A 22,628-nucleotide genomic window follows, 5' to 3' on the forward strand; every position below is an offset into this window, starting at 1 on the left:
TTTTTCTGACTTCTCAAATATGCTATTCTATGATTCCAGTGTATTTTTTATTTCATTTATTGCAACTTTCATTCCCATAAGATATGCTTTTTTTCTGTTTGCTTTCAAATTCTTCCTGTTGCCTCATCCAATGTCTTTTTTTTTTAAAGATTTATTTATTTCTCTCCCTTCCCCCCTCCCCCAGTTGTCTGTTCTCTGTGTCTATTTGCTGCATGTTCTTTGTCCGCTTCTGTTGCTGTCAGTGGCATGGGAATCTGTGTTCCTTTTTGTTGCATCATCTTGCTGCATCAGCTCCCTGTGTGTGTGGCACCATTCCTGGGCAGGCTGCACTTTCTTTTGTGCTGGGCAGCACTCCTTATGGGGTGCACTTCTTGCATGTGGGGCTCCCCTACATGGGGACACCCCTGCATGGCAGGACACTCCTTGCATGCATCAGCACTGCATGTGGGCCAGCTCCACACAGGTCAAGGAGGCCTGGGTTTTGAACCGTGGACCTCCCATGTGGTAGATGGATGCCCTAACCACTGGTCCAAGTCCGCTTCCCCCATTGTCTTCTTAATATCCTTAATCTCTTTAGTTACCACATTGAATTTATTAAGGAGATTTGTTTGAACATCTATGATTAGCTGCCTCAACTCCTTTATGTCATTTGGATGCTTATCTTGTTCCTTTAACTGGGCCATATCTTCCTGTCATTATGGATTGTAATTTTTTGTTGGTGTCTTGGCTTCTGGCTTACTAGAATATTTGTTATAGGTGAAGTCTTTCTCATTAGTTTAGGGCTTCCTGCCCTTTCTCCCTTGCTAGTTGTGTAGTAGGAGACAAGGATGTAATTGGTGCTATAAGCTGTGAAAGCTCAAGTTACCCTTATTGCCTCAGAGACAGATGAAACTTCTTCCAAATTTCTCCTCTGCCAGGGTTCAGGAAAGAGACAGAGCTGTGTGGTATAATTCAAGTCATGCAGGCCTACACTGCTTTTATCCAGAGAGACTGGTGAAGCTCCATGCCCTTTTGTCCCTAGCCTGGTGTGGGGATGCTGCTGCAGGTGTGCATAGCAATCTATGCAGTGTGGGTCCAAGATGACTACAGTTGCCCTGGTAGACTTCTGATTATTCAGTCTGTGCCTGCCAAATGTACTGACAGTTACCTGGATAGCGTGGTGCACAGCCTGGAGGGGGTGGGGGGCAGCCAAAGCCTAGACTAGGACTGTAGGCTAATCTGGGTAAAGGAAATCAGCCTCTACCAGCACTGTGATTTCCAGGCAGCCTGGCTTCCCCTTATGCTCGGGGAGGAGTAAAAATGATAGCTACTGGCTTCTATCCAAATTGGGCAGGTTTAAACTTTAGTTTTTCTTAGGATTATACAGTAGCCAGCCAAGTTTACTAAACACTAGCTGAAGTTTGTGGCCAACCGTCTCATCCTCCCCTGTTTTTGGGAAATGGAGTTTCCAACTCCAGCCTCAGAATAGCTCCTGAGGTGGCTTGTGCTGCCAGAGTAGGATGATCCCTGGCCTCTTTGCAGTGGCCTTTATTTTTCTGGAGAGGCTGGTGCAGGTCCTTTCAGTTTCCTCCCTGCTGGAGATGGGGCTGGGGCTTATGATAGAGCTGTAATCTATCTGGATGGAAAGAAGTCAGTCCCTACCAGCACTGTGATTTTGAGCAAACCCACTTCCCCACATGCCAGGCATGGAATCAAGGTGGCAGCTACTCGCCATCTTTCTGACTTGGATATGTTCAACCATTAGCTGTTCTTAGGATTATACTATAGCCCACTGAATTTACTAATCATTTGCTGAAGTTGGTGCCCAACCATCTCTTCCTCCCCTGCTTTTGAGAAGTGGAACTTCTAATTCCAGCCATGGAATAGCTCCTGAGGTGACTTGTGCCTCCAGTGGAGGATGGGCACTAGCCTCCAGAGTGTGGAATGTGCTACTTAGGAGTCTTCTCTGCAGATAGGCAGTCTTCTGCTTTCATTCTTTCAAGGATGTTGCAGGATGCTCTTCTGGTCTCCTGAAGTCCCCAAACAGATGATTTAAAGAGCTCTGGTTGATTACTAACTGCCCTGTAGCATGAGCTAACTCTAGGAGCACCTTACTCTGCTGCCACCTTGCTGATTGCCCCCCTCTTGTTTTTTTACTCCTGCCTTCACCTCAATTTCCAGATGTACTTGGTGTTGCCTACTTCTGAGCCCTTTATTCTGTGATATAACCTGGATTGCATTTCATCCTCTCCCACTGCAGTTTAGGGCTTAGCTTTCTTGGAACTGCTAAGTCAGTTATCACTTGCTTTTTGCTTTCCAGCTTGCAACATTTTGTTGCCATCATCTCCTTTCCTGTTCTGTGTCCCTGGAAGGTTTATGTCCTTAAAAAAACACAAATCCCTATAACTGCTATTTCACTGGAATTTGAAGAGAGAGCAGAGGCCAGAGGCACCACCCAGCCAGTCAACCTTTCACTGGTAGAGTATTCCAGTTCCTGGCATATTGCTTAGTACATGGTAAGTGCCCAGTAAACATTTGTTGGTTAAATAAAGTATTAATTATCATCATTATCTTTCCCATCTTTGATAAGTTAACAGTGAGAAAGCTATAAATTGAAATCTCCTTGGTTATGATATTTATCACATCTAGGTTGCAGTTCACAATCCCATCTGAATTATATATTAGACAACAAAGTATAGTGAAAAATGTCAGAACCTAGATACTAGGAAACACCAATTTGTGTGCCCTTGCGCAAGCCTCTTCTGCTCTGGATCCTTTCCCCCCCATCTGTAAAAGGGGAATGTATTAGTTAGCCAAAGATGTGCTGATGCATGGCGCTAACATCGAGTTGAAGAAGGTCAACCACCACACCATGGAGCCTAGAGTGTCTACAACTGAAAGCAGGAGGAGTGCATCCAGTATCCATGTGGAATCTAAGCCCCCACTTGACATAGATGTGCAATGGACACAACCAATCCAATGTCCACAGAGAAAATGTGGAATGGGTGTGGGAAGGGTAGACATAGTGGCTGCTGGGTTTGGGGACTGGGAGGAAGAGATGAGATGTGGAGGCGTTTTCGGGACGAGAAGATGTCCTGGGTGTTGCTTCATGGACAATTACGGGACATTGTAGATCCCCCCCAGGGCCCACTGGATGGAACGTGGGAGAGTGTGGGCTATGATGTGGACCATTGACTAGGGGTGCAGTGATACTCAGAGATGTACTTACCAGGTGCAATGGATGTGTCACGATGATGGGAGAGAGTGTTGCTGTGGGGGGAGTGGGGGGGTGGGGGCGGTGGGGTTGAACAGGACCTCATATTTTTTGAATGTAATTTTTAAAAATAAATAAATAATTAAAAAGAAAAAGAAAAAGAAAAAAAAGATGTGCTGATGCAAAATACCAGAAATTTTTTGGTTTTTATAAAGGGTATTTATTTGGGGTAGGAGCTTACAGATACCAGGTCATAAAGCATAAGTTTATTCCTTCACCAAAGTCTATTTGGAGGAAGATGTCTGCTGATGTCTGCGAGGGTTCAGGCTTCCTATGTTCCTGGGGCTTGCTTTTCTCTGGGTTCAAGTTTCCTTTCTCGGGCTGGCTACTCTTTCCTTTGTGTACTGACTTCCCAGGGCTTAAGTCTTCAGCATCAAACTTCAACATTAAAACTCCAACATCAGAAACCCTCAACTCTGTTTTTTGCCATGCCTTTTATCTGTGAGTCCCCACCCCTTTAGTGCCCTAATTGTAACTCAGTCATGCCCAGGTACTGATCAGATTACAAGCATAATCCAATACTTTTTTTTGGAATTCATCAATAATATTAAAATGCTACAGGGAATAATAATAAAGACTTCTTCAAGAGCCTTGTTCAGAGCCTAAAGCTTGGGAAACTTTTGTCTTTGAGGTGTGCAAGGACTCAATATCAAAGAAACAATTCTTAGAAAGCCAGTGTTTTATTAAGCTTAAAATAGCCTTCACACTTTTTTTTTTTTGCAAATTTGTCCCTAATTAATGCCCTTCAGCATAAAATTTGTGTTTAACTTGACTTGGTGCTTAGCCAGAGATAATAAAACCTTTTTAGCTAAAAGAGGAAACTAACATTACTACTAAACGTCACTAGGTGTCAGTGCCCCTCCTCAGTCATGCTGGCAGATTCAGTAATTTGGATGTTATCCTACTACTTACAGTGTGTCTGTCATGCACACCCTGTTCTAAGCTACTCACTCTCATCCTTACACCTCATCCCTTTCCTACTCCTGCCCAGGTTCAACCTCAGAACTGATTTGTTACAAGGTTCGCAGTGAAGGAGCCCAGCTGTTCTTGGATCTCCACAGAAGAAATAGCGTCAGCAAGCTGAGCAACCAGTTCTGTATCCCCTAGGTTCACCTCCAGCTCCCCCAACTCAGAACCCATTCCTTCCCAGCCCCCTCACTCCTGCTAACTCATGCAGGAACCAGCAGAAGTGGAGGAGCAACCCAGGCCCTGCCTGGCAGGCAGGGCAGGTGAGAGGGGACAGGGGTGGGGACAAAAGGATGTTCCCTGCCCCCTTCCCTTCACACCCTGAGGGCCCGGCCCGGCCCCGCCCCGCCCCGCCCCCCCCACCTCTCCAAGTTTCCGACGCTGCCGCGCGGTCAGCGGACGGGCGCTGGCACCTCCCCTTCCGGCTGACCCGCCCGCCCCTGCCTCCTTCCCTTCCGCAGCTGAGGCGGCGCGATTCCTGTTAGGGCGGACCAAGTTGAGGTCCTAGGCGGCAGTCGGCTGGCGAAGAAGAAGCGCCGGTAGCGGGGCGGCAGCGGGGGTCAGTCAGGCTGTAACGGCGGTGCCAGGGCCCCGCTGAGCCCGCCCGCTCCTGGCACCGGGAGCCTGCGGTGCGAGGTGGCCCGAGCCGAGAGGCAGCAAGTGAAGCTGTGAGGAGTTGGAGGCTTCCAGGGCAAAGCTTCAGACACCTACGTGATCTCGAGCTCCAGCCGCCCTTCTTAGCCCACCACCAAGCCGACCCTGACTTCCTGGGCAGCATGCTCCGCCGCCTCATGATCGCCCAAGTGGTAGGTGCCATGTGGGGCCCCACGTATCGGGCGGGAAGCCTAGGTGTGTGCCTTCCCTACTCCCTGCAGCTTTCGGGACACAGGCCCGGCAGCCTTGACTGTGCATCCGCCTCATGAGCCAGAACCCTGCTCCTGCACCCCTTCTTCCTCGCAGTGTACCAGGCAGTTTTCCAGCCTGTGCTGGGGACCCCTCCCCTGGCCTGAGATGGCCATTCCCCTCCCCAGAGCCTCAGTAATGGAGGACTTAATATTTGGACTTGGTGATGCACGCAGCATGAAATAAAAACAGGTCCATTATCTTGTAGAATTTGAGAGAGGTTCAATTATTTGTGTATAGAAAGGCCAGGACTCAGGAATGATTTTGAAAAGGAAAAATGGTTTATTGATGGTCGGCGGACTCGGGAGCCCACATCAATCTGACTGAATTGTTGGGGGCAGTCCAAACCTCGGGATGATTTCCTGGAGGAGGAATTTAGTTACCGTGGAATGCTGTTCTGTGCGGTAGGGAAAGGCTTCCACCCATCCTGAAAAGGCTCTACAAATACCAAAAGATACTTAAAATTTCCTGTGGTTTTTGGCATTACTGTGAAGTCTATGTGCCAATCTTCTGCTGGGGCAAGACCTTGACTTTGTGTTTCAAAAGAAGTCCACGTTATTCCCTTTGGGTTATTTTTCTGGCAAGAAAGACTGGCTAGAGACTTTTTGCAAAGTTCGAGCAAGGTGAGGTCCCACTACCAGTCGATGAAGAAAGCTCAGTAGTGCTTGTTGTGGCAATTGTGTGTCTTGGTGATAACAAGAGACTAGGGTATAATCTAGGTTCTCAGGCAGATAGAATTGTATTTGGCTGATTTTCAGCCACTTACCCCTTTTTCTGTTTTTTTCTGAATTTTCTTGAAAACCCCATTCTCTTGTGTGTTTAGGTCTGCAGGGGTATAGAGCAGACAGAAAACTTCCTCTATATGTTGAGGAATCTGAGGAATCTAAGGTTTAATGAGTACAGGTACTTGATTAGGAGGGTAGCCTTTTCTTGCAGCCTCTTTTGCTGCTTGTTCATAGGGCTTACATAGGAGTCTTCCTTATGATGTCCCTGGCAGGGCATTACAGCTACTTCTGTAGGTACTTTTACTGTTTTAAAAGTTCATTTATGAGTAGGTATTTCTTCAGTACTTGATGGGAGTAGAGAAGCTGGATTTAAGGTTGCACAGACTTTTAATTTCTGAGTTGTTTAGGAGTGCTGCTTGATATTTTCCAAGCCTCCCTTGGGTTAGCCAAAGATTTCTTTTTCCTTCAAGCAGTGTGAGTATTTGATGGGGAGTTTAAATGGTAAGGGGCTCTTCTAATGTAAATTTTTTGGCTTCCTGTAGTAAGACACAGGTTGCAGTAACAGCTCTTAAACATGCTGGCCACTTTTTTGCAGTATTGTTTAGTAATTTTGAGAAGTATGCTACCGGGTGATGCTCATTTCCCAATTTCTGGGTTAATATACTCCAAGGGCTATAGCTTGTTTTTCATGGGCAAATAAATTAAAGGGTTTTCTGAGATCTAGTAATTCCAGAGCAGGGGCACTCATTAACTCCCTCTTCAGTTGGTGAAAGGCTTGCTTACATTCAGAGGCCACTGGAATGGCTCTGTGTCCCCACCAACCAAAGCTGTGTACCGTTTTTGTTGGACCTCCTATAATTTAGTGATTAATTTTGCTTTGGAGCACCTCCACAGCCCAGCAAGAATGCAGATTCCAATGAGGATCAGCTTCAGGGACTGCTTCATTTGGGGAGCTGTAAATAAGGTTTTGAGATACCACCTGCTGCAATGCCTTGGCTTCTTGTTGCACTTTTTCAAGGACCAGAAGTCTTTCCTCAAGGGTGAGGAGGATGTTTATAAGGGCTTGTATATTAGCCACATTTTGTGTGGAAATGGAAACAAACAGGGTTGTTACTTTCTCAGGATCTGCAGGATAAGCTCGAGTGTTAGTTTTCCAATTAAATAAATCAGAGGTGGTGAAAGGAGTGTGGACAAAAAGAAAGTCTCCGGGTCATCCCTGATCATCAATTCCATTTGGAACTTGCCAGAGCAGGAACTGACCTACAGTCTCCTTTGGGTGGGGGTGGGGGGGGCTACCATGACTGAAAATAGTTCCACTCAGAGTATGGGAGGGAGGTTGAACGAAAGGCCCTTGTGGGAGGGAAAGGGGGCCTGATATCTCTAAGAGAAGAGTGGGTTTTGGCAGTGGTCCTGGTTGGGGAGGAGGCAGAGGTGGTCTAGAATAATGAGGGGGTGAGGTACTTAAGTTGAGGAGTTCAATGGGTTTTAAGAGAGAGGATCCCAGGACCTCAACTGTTTTTGTAACTGGGGCTGAAGGGGGCCCACACAACATTAACCCACAACTCCTTCTGGTTTCCTTATCTTTCCACAACTCCAAGAAAATTTGAACATATGGGATTTCTGCCCATTTCTCTTGCTGTTTACAAAACAAATCCAATTGCAGTATAGTATTAAATTCAAAGACCCATTTTCTGTCCAAATTTCTCTGTCATCTAATCTATATCTAGGCCAAGATTCACTACAAAAAGTAATTTATTTTTTGTAACCCAGAGCCCCCAAATTTAGACCAATTTTTCAGGATGCATCCTAGTGGTTAGCACTCATTCCCCATGGTGGCAGAAAGAGAGAGAGAGAGAACAGCCAAAAGTAAAGCACAAAAGGCAGTAGGCTTCCCTTTAAAGGGAATGAGGGAGTGGGACTCAAACCCACGAAACCTCTCCCACTACCACCAAACCTTCGCTACCTTAGAGAAGGTAAACCAAGTGCTAACTCACAATTAGCCAAAGCCAAACAGCAGGTTTCCCCTTTAAGGGAGTGAGGGAGTGGGACTCAAACCCACCAAGACCTCTCCCACTGTAACCAAACCTCCACTACCTTAGTGAAGGTAAACTAAATGCTAACTTGCAGTTAGCTAAAAGAAAAAGAGTAATGAATAAAGGAACGAACTCACCCGCCAGGGGAAGGAGATGACCCGGTCCTCCATCCTAACTTTGTGAGCCTTGGTTCCTTTGGCAGCTGGAAAGGGGCTCTGCCCTGGGTAACCCCGGAGTCCTCCGGAAAATCCCGAGCAGCCACTGGAGTGGGGGATGCCTTGGTGCAGACAACCACTTCCACAGCTCACCTTGGAAGCATTCTCTGGTTATTATTTATGTAGTCCCTTCATAGTTACCAATTTGTTAGGCCCCAAAGTATGGCCTTTATGGATAACCAGAGATGGCATGAAGAAAACTTCAACACGAGAGTTAGGCAAACTAACATTTATTACATCTGCAGAGGTATGTAATAAATGTGAGTTTGCCTAACTCTCGTATTGAAGTTTTCTTCTTGCCATCTCTGGTTATCCATAAAGGTCTTGCTTTGAGGCCTAACAGTTTTGGAACAGGCCTCTCTAGGCAGTTGCTTTGCTCTGTTGTGGATAGGGCATGCTCTAGCTCAGAAAACAACTGTGTGCCACCTGTGTTCCCACTCCCAGGTAGGCCTTGCTCTGAGGTCTATCAACAAAACCTCTCATCTAGAGGTGATGTTTGCACCAAGCTGCAATGTATGTGCATTTTGTTTCTGCAGTGTATGTGCATTGGTCATCTTGTGCTTGCTTGAATGCACAGATGAACATTCCTTGCAAATAATATAATGTACTGACAACCTTTAAATAAATGTTTCAGTATTTGTATCTCACAGAAGCATAGACTGTTTTATAGCTCTTGGGTGAAAGGCTTGTTCTGTTGATAACTGGAGATAGTTTTGAAGGATTCTAAGGAAGGACAAATGGAGCAGGCTATCCCTCTCTAGAATTTTAAAATGACCTTTTTAAAATAAATTTTTAAAATTTAATATTCTTTTTTTAAGACATACATAGATCACAAAAAAATGTTACATTAAAAAAATATAAGAAGTTCCCATATGCCCAAGGCCCTCCCAACTCCTCCCACATCAACAACCTCTTTCATCATTGTGGCACATTCATTGCATTTTGTGAATACATGTTGGAGCACCGCTACACTGCATGGATTATAGTTTATATTGTAGTTTATACTCTCCCCCAGTCCATTCAGTGGATTATGGGAGAATATATAATGCCCTGCATCTGTCCCTTTATGTCACTTAGGATAACTCCAACTCCCCAAAATGCCCCCACGTCACACCTTTTCTTCCCTCTTCCTGCCCTCAGCAACTACTGTGGCCACTGTCTCCACATCAATGATAGAATTTCTTTCATTGCTAGAGTCATAATAGTTCTATAGTAGAATACCAGTAAGTCCACACTAATCCATATTTTATTCATCCTGTGAACCCTGGGACAGTGATGTCCCCTCTACCTCTAAATTGAGAGGGGGCTTAGATTCTACATGGCTTATGGATGTAATTCTCCTGTTTGCAGTTGTAGACACTCTCAGTTCCCTGGTGTGGTGTTTGACCTTCTTCATCTCCCTGTTAGCTGACCTGGATAATTCCAATGAACTGGAGAGTAGGTGTTAGAACTGTCTTGAGGCTCAGGGCCCAGCTGGCACATGACCAATCCAGAGATTCAAGTGTCCTGAATATAAACAAAACCGAGGACCAACCACACATTCGGTAAAAGTGACAGAAGAGGCATGTGTAGAGTGATAACATCTGAGTACAACTCCATCACACTCAGTAGCACAAATTCCAAAGTACAGCCTACTGCCATGACCATAGAACCTGTGTGTCTATCAAAATGTGTACCATATACCAGCAGCCTTTACAAGTGAGAGTCTGTTAGAAATGCCTCACCCCAGACCTTCTGAATCATAATAGACATTTGTACAAGATTCCCTAGGTGATGCACGTGCCCATTAAAATATTAAAAGTACATTTCTGGAAGTTTTTGTGCTAAAAATCTCAGATGGATGAGAGCCATCAGCTCTCAGAACCATTTAATAATCCACTTCAAATTGAGATATTTCTGGAAAAGGAGGCTACACCACCATCAAAGGATTCAATGAGATAGCATATAAAAATAGCAGCTAGCTTCTTCAATTGCTATCACTATTGCTAATTAATATCTCTGTCTCTAAGAAATTTGGTGAAAATGTCACCCCAAATAATTAAGATATATTTAAATTAATTATACCTTGTTTCCTAATGACATAATCCAATATCTATCTTTGCAATTCATTAACATTATCATAGTGCTACACTGACCTATATTAAGTGCTCAATAAATATTTTAAAACTATGTTAATGTGATTCTTAAGTGCACCTTGGTGTATTGCCTTTGGGGTCACGCTATATGACAGAGACAATCTTGGCATTGTAGGGATGTTCATTTATTTAACAAGTGTTTGTGGATGGCCTGTTTTGTGCCAAGCATAATTCCTCTTGTGAAAATAGAGCAATAATAAAATTGAAAATAATACAGTGCTAAAGGAGCTTATATTCTAGATGGTGGTGGGATATATATATAATATATATAAGTAGATTATTAATCTACTTATTAACAGGCTGGATTCACCCTGGAGCACATGAGATAGTAGAGAGTGTTATGGAAATAAGATGAGAGCAAAATAGTGGGTGTGGGGAGTGTTGGGGAGGAGAATGTAATTTTAAAAGTTGTCATGGAGAGCATCACTAAGAAGGGTCACTTGAGCAATACTTGAAGGAAGAATAAGTGTGTCATGCAGATTTCTGGGGAAGAGCATCCCATCAAAACTTTTCATGTGGGAATGAGTTTCTGGTGTAATCTAGAAATAATCAGGGGACTAAAGGGGCTAGAGAGCAATTGAGTGGTTATTCAGTGATGAGGCTGAAATTGGGAGTGGGGGAAGGTGGGACTGGGGTGAGGTGGGGAGGGGGAATTCACTTAGGCCTTGGGTTCTTCATAGTGAGATGGGGCCATTAAAAGGTATGAGTGGAAGGCAAGTTGCTCAACTTGTATATCTTACAGTGTTTTCTTTCTTCCCTCCTTACATCCCTCCCTCCCACCCTTCTTTCTTCCTTTCTTCCTCCTCTCCCCTCCTCCCTTTCCTCTTCCTATTTACTTCCTTCTTCCCCTTCTTTTCCTTACCTTCCTTTCTTTTTTATATGTCTCTCTCACTAAATCCTTCTGAGATAATCCCAACTTCTGTTGGCATCTGTTGATTTTTTTTCTCATTCAAGCTGAAAATTTCCTTATTCTTGGCATGGACAGTGGTATTTTATTGTGCATCACACAATACTGTTATGAGACTCTGGATCCTACTTAGCCTTCTCCTTTGCAGGCAGTTACCCTGTTGAAGTAAAGGATGCAGTCCAGATAGAGGTGGATGTTTAAAATCTATACTGGGCTCCACTAGGGCACTACCTCAGCAAAAATGAATCAACAGCTGTCCCCACCTTGCCTTGCCAATTGGCATCCCCTCACTCTGGCTTGTTGCTGCCAGGTGGGGTGGATATTCAGCTGTCTGTTAAGCCTGACTGACAACTTGGGCAGTTTTTCTTTTGGAGCTTGGGTGGGTATTAGCAGAAAAGTTTTTGTTGTGCCTTTTCCTCATCCTTTGATTAGAAGGGCAAGCCTCTGTCTGCAGCATTTGGTTTTGTATCGTGTTCTCTTGTACCCTATTTGGATATATGGAAAACACAGGGAACTCGCCACTACATTTTTCCTCAAGACCTTAGGTCCTTAGCTAACTTGCTTTTTTCTTTCCACCCATCCCTATCTTCCTATGTTTATTGTATTATGTCCAAGCATTTTTTGTTGTTAAGAGGGAGGACTAGCAAGCAGTGTAGCATCTCCATCTTGCCTGGAGCCTGAAGTCTGACAGTTGCATTTAGCAGACAAACTGTGCCACTTTTGAGACTGAAAGAAAGTGATGTCTGGATGCCTGAGTAACAGGCACAAAACAAGATATGGTCACTACATCTGTAATCCTTGCCCTGAGCTAAACTCAAATAGGAATCACTTTGTTACTTAAGTTTCAACCATACTTTCAAGGGCCCAGTATTATCAGATGGTGTGGAGTTTCTTGATTTCTTGTCTCGGCTACTAGCTGTGGGATTTCTAGTCAACACTTTTCCTTCTCTCTAATTAAAGAAAGGTCAGGAGTGATAACACTGGGTATAAGGAAGGATGCTGCCCACAGCCTAAGCTTTTTCTCATCAATTTTGATGTTTAGGTGACCTCCCAGGAAGGTCACTAGCTGATAGGAGTTTGTGCATCAGTGTCTCCAAGACTCTCTGCCCTTGGTGCTCACTTTGTGTGGCAAGAGCTATTTCTGACTACAGGCCTCTTGTGTTTCCAGGGCTCAGAAATATCTCTTAAGGTTTTTTGTTGCATATTTGTTTCTTTCATCAGTTAGTCTCCAAGTCAGATGTTCTAGGGGTTGCTCCAGTGTGAATCCTGCCTAATTCTATACAGAGTTATCTCCCAGACCCTTTAAACCTGCTGGGTCCTAATTAGAGGTACTTTATCTCATGATGATTATTTATGCATTCTCTAGAATAGATTCCATAGAGAAGATCTCCCTGCCATTTCCATGAGACTTAGCCTTGTCTCAGTTATCTGGTAATAGATGTTCCATGGGGAACTGGTATATCATACTTTAGAGCAGCTTTGAGTTACTCCTCAACTTCCTTCACTTTGCCATTATATATGAACCATTTTTAAATAGTTGTTCGTACTTTTGGACAAGGAAAAAGACTTCATGTGGTTACCTAAGGTTTAGAAGCATCCTGGATAGAGCTTATATTTAAGTGAAATTTAAGATTGAGAATAAGTTTAAATCTGGACAGAAAGTAACAGTTACTATATTTGGGTGGAAGAAATTTTGGACTGGATATCCACATAGCATATTAACATTCCTCTTTTGGACGAATGTTTGTGCCCTTGATGTATAGGAAATAAGCAGTCAAAATGGTTAATTTGTATTATTTCTCAAGAGTTCAATTTATATTTTATTTTGATCTCAAAGAGGCAGCATAATGTAGTGGTTAGATCATTGACTGTGAAGTCAGAAAGGCTGGATTTTTAAAAAAAAAATTTAATATTTATTTATTTATCCCCCCTCATTGTTTTGTACTCTCTCTGCTCTCTATTTCCATTCACTGTGTATTCTTCTGTGTCTTTTTGCCTTCTCTTTAGGCAGCACTGGGAACCTATCCTGGGACCTTCTGGAGTGACTGAGAGGTACTCAATCTCTTGTGCCACCTCAGCTCCCTGGTCTGCATCATCACTTATTGTCTTTCCTCAGTGTCTCTTTCTGTTGCAACATCTTGCTCTGCCAGCTCTCTGCTCCAACCAGCACTCCTGTATGGGCCATCATTCCTTTATGAACCATCATCATTCCTTCATGTGTTAGCACTCCATATGGAAAAAGGCTGGGTTTTAATCCCAGCTCTGCGTTTTACCTCTATGTGTCTCAGATTATTCACCTGAAATAAAAGCAAACTAATTACCTGATTGACCTGTTGAGAACACTCATATATGTATTTATATAATGCCTAGAATAGGGACTAGTATGAAGTAAGTGATGCTTCTGAGTTAGCTTTTATTATTCTTTATTCATTTGAATGAAAATGCATATTATGTGAGTTTATTCACTTTTATCAAATTCATAAGTTAATTAAGAAGAGTATTTTTTGTCTGGAAAAAAGAAAGCAATGTACATGAAAGCAGGGAACGCTGTTCAAAGAGACTGAGAGATACTGCTTGGCACATGATTTCAAAGAAATCTTGTCAGACTAAGCATTGAGTGAAGGGGCTTAAAGACATTGACTTTTTTGCTTTTTATTTATTTTTAAAAGATACATAGATTACATAAAATGTTACTTAGAAATATAGGGAATTCTCATATGCCCCACTCCCCACACCTCCCACTTTCTCCACATTAACAACTTCTTTCATTAGTGTGGTACATTCATTGCAATTGATGAACACATTTTGGAGCATTTATGCTCCAGGGTGCCATTCCCTCATAGAATTTTGAGCTCAGAAACACCATCTTTCTCAAATATCTGGTAATGGGTTAAAGTGCTACAGTAGCAGGGTGAATCCTGAGTCAAGAAAGTACAGGTTTAAGCTTGTTTGTAACCCATGGCACCTTGCTGGCCTCTCCCCCATGAAGTTCCTGGTGTGATAAGGAGCTCGCCTGTACTCCCATTGTGAATCCCTGGCCCTGTTCCAGAGAGAACAGAGTAACCCCTTTGTACGTATTTGGGCACTTGTATGTCAGCACCAGTCCACTGGTTGGCAGCCTGAAAAACTGACCAGGAAACTAAACTCTGGCATGGTCTCCTATAAATTTCCCTGCAATCAGAAGCAGATTGCAGTCAGCTAATACAGGGTAATAAACAATTAAGTCAAAGTGGTCTAGGCAAAGGATTACAGGTTTTAAGAAATACAAAAGAGTTTGAATATATAGAGGGGGAAATGTTAATTCACAGGGTACAGTAGGGATATATGGATTATTGTAAATGGGGAAATTCATAAGACCATAAGTGAGCACAAGTCCAGGCCAAGGCAGATTCAGAAAATACAGAGAGGAACCTCCATTTCACTTTTTAAAAAATATATATTTTATTGAAGTACATCATTCATACATGAACATGAATAATGATAAGTATATAGTAAAGATTGTGAACTTATAAAATAAACATGCATAACATCATACAGAGACCCAAATATCATCCCTTCACCAACACCTTGCATTGTTGGTGAAACATTTGTTACAAACTATGCAAGAGCATTGTCAAAGTATTACCACTAACTATAGTCCCTATCTTACATTTGGTGTTTTTCCCCCAACCCATCTAATTTTTGAAAAAAATTTTTTATTACAGAAGTTGTGAACTTACAAACCATCATACACATGTATAGAATTCCCATACAGCATCCCTTCACAAACACACTGTACCGTGGTGGAATATTTTTTACAGATTACGAGAATATATCATCAGACTATTACCACCAACCATGGTCCATAGTATATTTATGATACATTTACCCATACCCACTCATTATCAACATAGTACATCTGTGGCATGGATGTAAGAATATTATAGTATTAGTGTTACCCACAGCCAAGAGGTCACACAATTGTATTTTTCCTATGTTTCTCCACAGTCCCTTCACCCAGCAATAGTGATTTGTATCTGCTCTAGCTCACAGAAGGACACTCTTAAGTTTGTACCATCAACAACAATTCTCACCCACCTCTGGGTTCACTTTTTTTTTTTTTTTCAGTCTCTATATTATTCTCTAGCTTGCTTTCAATTGACATTTACTTCCCCAGACTACCATTTTCAAACAACAATCCAAATTATAAACCAGCTGCTACTCACTAAAATGTGTTACCATCAACTCTATCCATTTCCACACTTTTACAGTCAAGTTAATTAAAACTTCTACATACATTAATCATAAGTAGTTCTCAATCTTCCTCTTTATCTCCTAATAACCTGTACTCTAGGTTTTAACTTCATACATGTATTCTTCATATTTTGTTCCCATTAATGAGACCATGGAATATTTGGCCTTTTCTGTCGGCTTACTTCATTTAGCATAATGTCCTCAAGATTCATCCATGTTATCATATGTGTCCCAATTTCATTTCTTCTTACTCCAGCATAGTATTTCATTGTATGTATATACCACATTTTGTTTACCCATTCATTGGTTCATGGATATTTGTGTTTCCATCTCTTGCCTATTGTGAATAATGCCATTATGAACGTTGGTATGCAGATATCTGTTTGTGTCATGGTTTTTAGTTTTTCTGAATATATTCATAGTTGAGGAATTGCTGGATCATATGATAGTTCTATATTTTGCTTCTGGAGGAACTGCCAAACTATTTTCCACATAGGCTGCCCAATTTTACAATCCCACCAACAGTGAAGTGTGTTTTTATTTCTCCACATCCTGTCCAATGCTTATTGTTGTCTGTTTTTTCAGTAATGGCCATTCTCTGTGGTATTAGATGATATCTCATTGTTTTGATTTGCATTTCCCTGATAGCTAGTGATATAGAACATTGTTTCGTATGCTTTTTGGCCATTTGTATTTCCTCTTTGGAGAACTGTCTATTTAAATCTTTTGCCCCTTTTTAAATTGGATTACTTGCTCTTTTATTGTTGAGTTGTGTCATCTCTTTATATAGAATGGAAATCAAACCCTTATTGGATATTTGGTTTCCAAATATTCTCTCCCATTTAATGGACTGCTTTTTCCCCTTCTTGATGAAGTCCTTTGAATCACTGAAGTGTTTAAAGTTTCAGGCAGTCCCATTTATCCATATTTTCTTTCATTGCTTGTACTTTCAGTGTAAGGTTTAAGAACCCACCACCAACCACCAGGTCTTGAAATTTCCCTACATTTTCTTCTAGGAGCTTTATGGTACTTGCTTTTATATTTAGGTCTTTGATCCATTTTAGTTAATTTTTGCATAAGCTGTGAAATAGGTGTCTTTTTTCTTTCTTTTGGCTAAGGATGTCCAGTTCTCTCAGGACCATTAGTTGAATAGACTGTTTTGCCCTAGTTGGGTAGGTTTGACAGGCTTGTCAAAAATCACTTGGCCATAGATGTGAGGGTCTCTTTCTGAACCATCAGTTTTGTTCCATTGGTCTACATGTCTATCTTTATACCAATACCATACTGTTGTTTTTTTAACCACTGTAGCTAGGTAATATTTAAATTCTAGAATTTAGAGCCCCCAACCTCACTTTCCCTCTTTATGATGTTTCTGGCTGTTCAAGTCCTCTTACCCTTCAAGATAGTTTTGTTTTACACTTGTTTAAACTTGCTAGTGGAATTTTTATTGGGATTGCACTGAAACTGTATATATCAGTTTGGTAGAATTGGTATCTTAATGATATTTATTCTTCCATTCCATGAGCATGGAATGTTCATATCTTTTAAAATTTCTTCTAGCAATGTGTTGTAGTTTTCTGAATACAAGTGCTTTATATTCTTGGTTAACCTTATTCCCATATATTTGATTCTTTTACTTGCTGTTATAAAGGGAATAATTTTCTTGACTTCTTCCTCAGATTGCAAATTAAAATTGTATAGACATACCACTGGTATTTGAATATTGATCTTGTATCCTGACACTCCACTGAAATCACTTATTTGCTTTGGCCACTTTGTTGTAGATTTTTTGGTACTTTCTAGATTTAGGACCATATCACCTGAGACTAGTGAAAGTTTTACTTCTTCCTTTTTGATTTTGATATCTTTTATTTTTTTTTCTTCCTGTTTGCTCTAGCTAGAACATTTAGCACTATACTGAACACCAGTTGTAACAGTGGGCATCCTTGTCTTATCCTTGATCTGAACAGGAAAGCTTTCAGTCTTTAACGATTGAATAAAATATTAACTCTGGATTTTTCTTATATGGCCTTTATAATGTTGAGAAACTTTCCTTCAATTCCTATTTCTTGTTATATTTTTATTAAGAAAGGATGCTATATTTGTCAAATACCTTTTCTTCATCAATTGATAAGATAATGTAATTTTTCTTTGATTTATTAATGTGGGATATTATGCCAATTTATTTTCTTGTGTTGAACCATTCTTGCATGCCTGGTATAAAACCCAATTGATTGTGATAAATGATTCTTTTAATGTTTTGTTGGATTTGATTAGCAAATCTTTTATTGAGGAATTTTGCTTCTCTATTCATTAGAGAAATGGGCATGTAATTTTCTTTTTTGTAATCTCTATCTGCCTTTGTTATTAGGATGATCTTAGCTTCACAGAATGAGTTTGATAGCATTTCTTCTTGTTCAATTTTTGGAAGAGATTGACTAAGATTGTAACTAAATCTTCTTTGAATGCTTGGTACAACTCGCCTGTGAAATTTTCTGGGCCTGGGCTTTTAATTTTCGGGGCTGTTTGATGACTCTTTCAATCTCTTTATTTGTAATTGGTTTGTTGAGGTCTTCTATTTCTTCTTGGGTCAGTGTAGGTTGTTTGTACATTCCTAGGAATTTTTCCACTTCATCGACATTGTCTAGATTTTTGCATAAAGTTGTTTATAATATCCTATTATTATCTTTCTTAATTCTGTGTGTTCAGTAGTAATGTTCCCATTTCATTTTTTTATTTCATTTATTGGCATCTTCTCTTTTTTTTCTTAGTCTAGCTAAAGATTTGTTAATTTTGTTAATCTTGATTAACCAACTCTTGGTTTTGTTAATTCTACTAGTTTTTTGTTTGTTTGTTTGTTTGTTCTGAATTTCACTTATTTCTGCTCTGATCTTTGTCATTTCATTCCTTCTACTTGCTTTGAGAGGGATTAGTCTGCTATTTCTTTTTTCTTATTCCCCAGCTGTGTAGTTAGGTCATTGATTTTAGCTCTTCTTTTTTAATGTACATTTTTTTTTAAAAGATTTATTTATTTATTTCTCTCCCCTTCCCCCTGCCCCAGTTGTCTGTTCTCTGTGTCTATTCACTGCGTCATCTTCTTTGTCCGCTTCTGTTGTTGTCAGCGGCACAGGAACCTGTGTTTCTTTTTGTTGCATCATCTTGTGTCCGCTCTCTGTGTGTGCGGCACCATTCCTGGGCAGGCTGCACTTTCTTTCGCGCTGGGCGGCTCTCCTTATGGGGCGTACTCCTTGCTCGTGGGGCTCACCTATGCGGGGACACCCCTGCATGGCACGGAACTCCTACCATGCATCAGCACTGCACATGGGCCAGCTCCACATGGGTCAAGGAGGCTCGGGGTTTGAACCGTGGACTTCCCATGTGATAGACGGATGCCCTAACTACTGGGCCAAGTCTGCTTCCCTAATGTACATATTGAAGGCTATCAATTTTTCCCTCAGCACTGCCTTTGCTGCTTCCCATAGGTTCTGATATGTAGTGTTCTCATTGTCATTCATCTTCAGATGTTTATTGATTTCTCTTGAAATTTCTTCTTTGACCCACTGATTATTTAAGAGTGTGTTATTTAATCTCCATATGAATGTAAATTTTCCCTTTTATTGCCTCTTGTTGATTTCCACCTATACTCCATTATGATCAGAGAAAGTGCTTTGTATAGTTTTGATCTTGTTTATTGAGATCTCCTTTTCTTATACACATACATTCAAATGAGATCTGCCTTGTGACCTAACATATGGTTTATCCTGGAGAAAGACCCATGAGTACTTGAATATAATTTATATCCTGCAGTTTTTGGGTGCATTGTTCTGTGTATGTCTATTAATTTTAGTCCATTTATCATATTATGCAAGCTCTCTGCTTATTGATCTTCTTCTCAGATATTTTATCCAATGCTGAGAGTGGTGTATTGAAATCTGCAACTATTATTATAAAGATGTCTGTTTCTCACTTCTGTTTTGTCAGTGTTTGCCTCGTATATCTTGGGGCATCCTGGTTAGGTGCATATACATTTTATGATTGTTATTTCTTCTTGGTGAATCATCCCTTTTATTAATAGGTAATGTCCTGCCTTGTCTCTAATAGTTTTCCTTTAAAGTCTGTTTCATCCAATATCATTATAACTACCCCAGCTTTTTTCTGGTTACACTATGCGTGGAATATCTTTTTCGAATCTTCCCTTTCAATCTATTCGCTTTCAGTCTAAGGTGAGTCCCTTGCAGACAGCATATTGAGGGCTCAAATTTTCTTATCCATTCCATGAGTTTGTGTCTTTTGATTGGGGAGTTTAATCCATTAACATTCAATGTTATTACTGTAAAGGCAGTTCTTATTTCATCCATTTTGACCTTTGGGTTGTACCTGTCATTTTGTTTTCACCACTCTTGACACTTTTAATTACTCTTACTGATACAATCATCATTTCTAGACTCTTCTAAGCCCCTTTCTCCTGCCTTTCTTTTCAGTCTGTAATACTCCCATTAGTATTTCCTGAAAAACTGGTCTTTTGTTATAAATGCTCTCATTTTCTGTTTATCTGTGAATATTCTAAATTTGCCCTCAGTTTTGAAAGATAATCTTGTTGGCTACAACATTTTTGGCTGACAATTTTTCTCTTACAATAGCTTAAATATATCATAACACTGCCTTTTTGCTTCTGTGGTTTCTGATGAGAAATTGGACTTAATCTTATTGGATATCCCTTATATGTTAGGCATTGCTTTTCTCTTGCTGATGTCAGAATTCTCTCCTTCTCTTTGGCATTTGACATTCTGATTTGTATGTGTCTCAGAGTTGGTATATTTGGATTTATTCAGACATGTGTATGGTGTGCTTCTTGGACATGGATATCCAGATCCTTCAATAGGGTTGGGACATTTTCAACCATTATTTCTTCAAACCTTCCTTCTGCCCCTTTTCCCTTTTCTTCTGGGGCACCTATGACACATATATTTGCATGTCTTTTGCTGTTATTTAGTTTCCTGAGACCCTTTTCAATTTTTTCCATTCTTTTTTCATCTGTTCTTTTGTTTGTTTGCTTTCTGAGGCTGTTTCTTCAAGCTCATGAATCCTTCTGTCTCCTCATATCTACTATTATATTATTCCAACATATTTTAAAATTTCATTTATTGCAACTTTCATTCCCATACAGTCTGCTATTTTTCTAGGTATGCTTTAAATGATTCTTTGTGCTCACCCAGTGTCTTAGTATCCTTAATCTAGCCATCTCATTGAATTTATTAAGGAGATTTATTTAATTGATTAGTAGTCTCAACTCCTTTATGTCATATGCAGGTTTACCTTTTTCTTTAACTGGGCCATATCTATCTGTTTCTTGGTATGGATTGTAATTTTTTGTTTGTATCTTCACATCCGACTTACTAAAGTATTTATTCTGGGTGCAGTTTCTCCTTTTACTTTAGGGCTTTTTTGTCTTTTCTCCCTTTCTGATTGTGTAGGAGGAACTGAGGATTTAGTTGGTGCTGTAAGGTATGGAGGCTGAAGTTTCCCACCTTGCCCCAGGAATTGATGAAGCTTCTTCCACTTTTCTCATTTGCCAGCGGTAGGGACAGAACTGTAGCTGTGTGTAATAATCCAAAGTGTGCAGGACAAGACTGTGGTTGCCTAGTGAAACTGATAAAGGTTCACACCCCTTCCTCTCGTATCTGAGGCAGAGATGGAACTGCAGTTGTGGGCAGCAATCTGTGCTGTGTTGGTCCAAAATGACCCAGGTAAACTTATGTAGCAACAGTCTCCCTCCATGCCAGAGGTGGGGATGGACATATACCTGCAGTTGCCCTGAGAGGCTGAGGAAATACTGTCCCTTCTGCCATTTAGGTGGTGGGAATTAAACCACCAATGCTCAACACTTCAGTCCCTGTAGGCCCAAAGTAACCACTGTTGCCCAAAGTGGCTGAAGGAATGTGCTCCCTCCTATCCTGTTGGGTAGTGGGTATGGAGATAGGAGTGCCCAATAGTTTAGTCCCTTTAGGCCAAGAGTACCTATCATTGCCTGGAGAACCTGAGGAAATACCAGCCCTTGTCTATCCTATTAGGGCGTGGGGTTGGATTCACAGGCACCCAACAGTTCAGTCCCTGCAGGCCAAATGTACCCACCATTTCCCAGAGAGACTGTGGAGACACCAGACCCCTCCTATCCTATTGCGTGTGGGAGTAGATCCATAGGCATCCAACAGTCCAGTCTATGTACACTGAAAGTGCCTGCCATTGCCTGGAAAGTATGTGGAAACACTAGTCCCCTCCTTTCCTATTGGGCTTGGGGGTAGATACACAAGTACCCAGCAGTCCAGGCTGTGTCAGTCAAAAGCACCTTCAGTTGTCCTGAGAGACTGAGGGAACCCAGCCCCTCCTATTGTATGGGGGACAGAGATTCAGATGGACCTGAAGGCACTCAACAAACCAGTTCATGTAAACTGAAAATGCCTGCCGTTGCAAAGAGAGGGTCAGGAAGCCCATCTTCTCTCCCTTTTAATTGGGATGTGGTAATACAGCCTTAGGTGTCTTGACTATTGATTGTTGGCTGAAAGCACCTGAAGTTGCCTGGAGAGCCTGCTACTGGTCCCACCTGCTGGAGGTGGGGCTGGAGCCTAGGCTAGGGATGCCATCCAATTTTGGTGGAAAGAAGTGAGTTCCCCACTTCACTGTAATTTTTAGTGAACCAACTTCCCTTCATGCCATGGGCAGAGTCAAAATGGCAGCTTCTGGCCTCTTTCCAACTTGGACAGTTTTAAACCCTATTTGTTCCTAGGATTATACTTTAAGCCAGCCAAGTCCACCAATAAGTAGCTGAAATTGGTGGATGACCATGACTTCCTCCCTAGTTTATGGGAAATGGAGCTTCTAACTCAAGCCATGGAATAGCTCTTGAGGTAGCTTGTACCACTAGTGTAGGATGGGCACCAGTCTCAGCAGTGTTGCTTGCAGTTTCCCAGAGAGGTAGTACAGGTCCCCTAGCTTCCTCCCTGCTTGAGGTGGGGTTAGGGTTTATGCTAGACCTGCAATCTGACATGTGTGGAAAAAGCCAGTTCCTACCATCACTGATTTTTAATCATCCCTGTTTTCCCTCATTCTAAGGGAAAGTTAAAATGGTGGTTACACCTTCTTTCTGAATTGGACATGTTCAAAGTTTAGCTGTTCTCAGGGTTATACTTTTGCCTGCCAAATTTACTAAACAGTAGCTGAGGTCAGTGCCACACTGTGTCTTCCTCCACAATTTTTGGGA

At 41.5% G+C, this 22,628-nt stretch overlaps 1 protein-coding gene across 26 annotated transcripts in view; it reads left to right on the plus strand.

The window, feature by feature from the left end:
• Nucleotides 1-4,419: 4,419 nt before the first annotated feature.
• Nucleotides 4,420-22,628, plus strand: part of LOC101442497 (zinc finger protein 596-like) — a 133,138-nt gene continuing 114,929 nt past the window's right edge. For 9 of the 26 annotated variants that reach the window (XM_058281954.2, XM_058281957.2, XM_058281964.2 and 6 more), the window contains exons 1-2: nucleotides 4,420-5,025; nucleotides 13,145-13,189. The gene's annotated coding sequence lies outside the window, so the exon portion shown is untranslated. The remainder of the gene's footprint in view (nucleotides 5,026-13,144; nucleotides 13,190-22,628) is intronic. The other 17 variants (XM_058281967.1, XM_071209976.1, XM_071209977.1 and 14 more) reach the window with 13 other exon arrangements.

Source organism: Dasypus novemcinctus, chromosome 19 (assembly GCF_030445035.2).
Source record: "Dasypus novemcinctus isolate mDasNov1 chromosome 19, mDasNov1.1.hap2, whole genome shotgun sequence".
Lineage (NCBI taxonomy): Eukaryota > Metazoa > Chordata > Mammalia > Cingulata > Dasypodidae > Dasypus > Dasypus novemcinctus.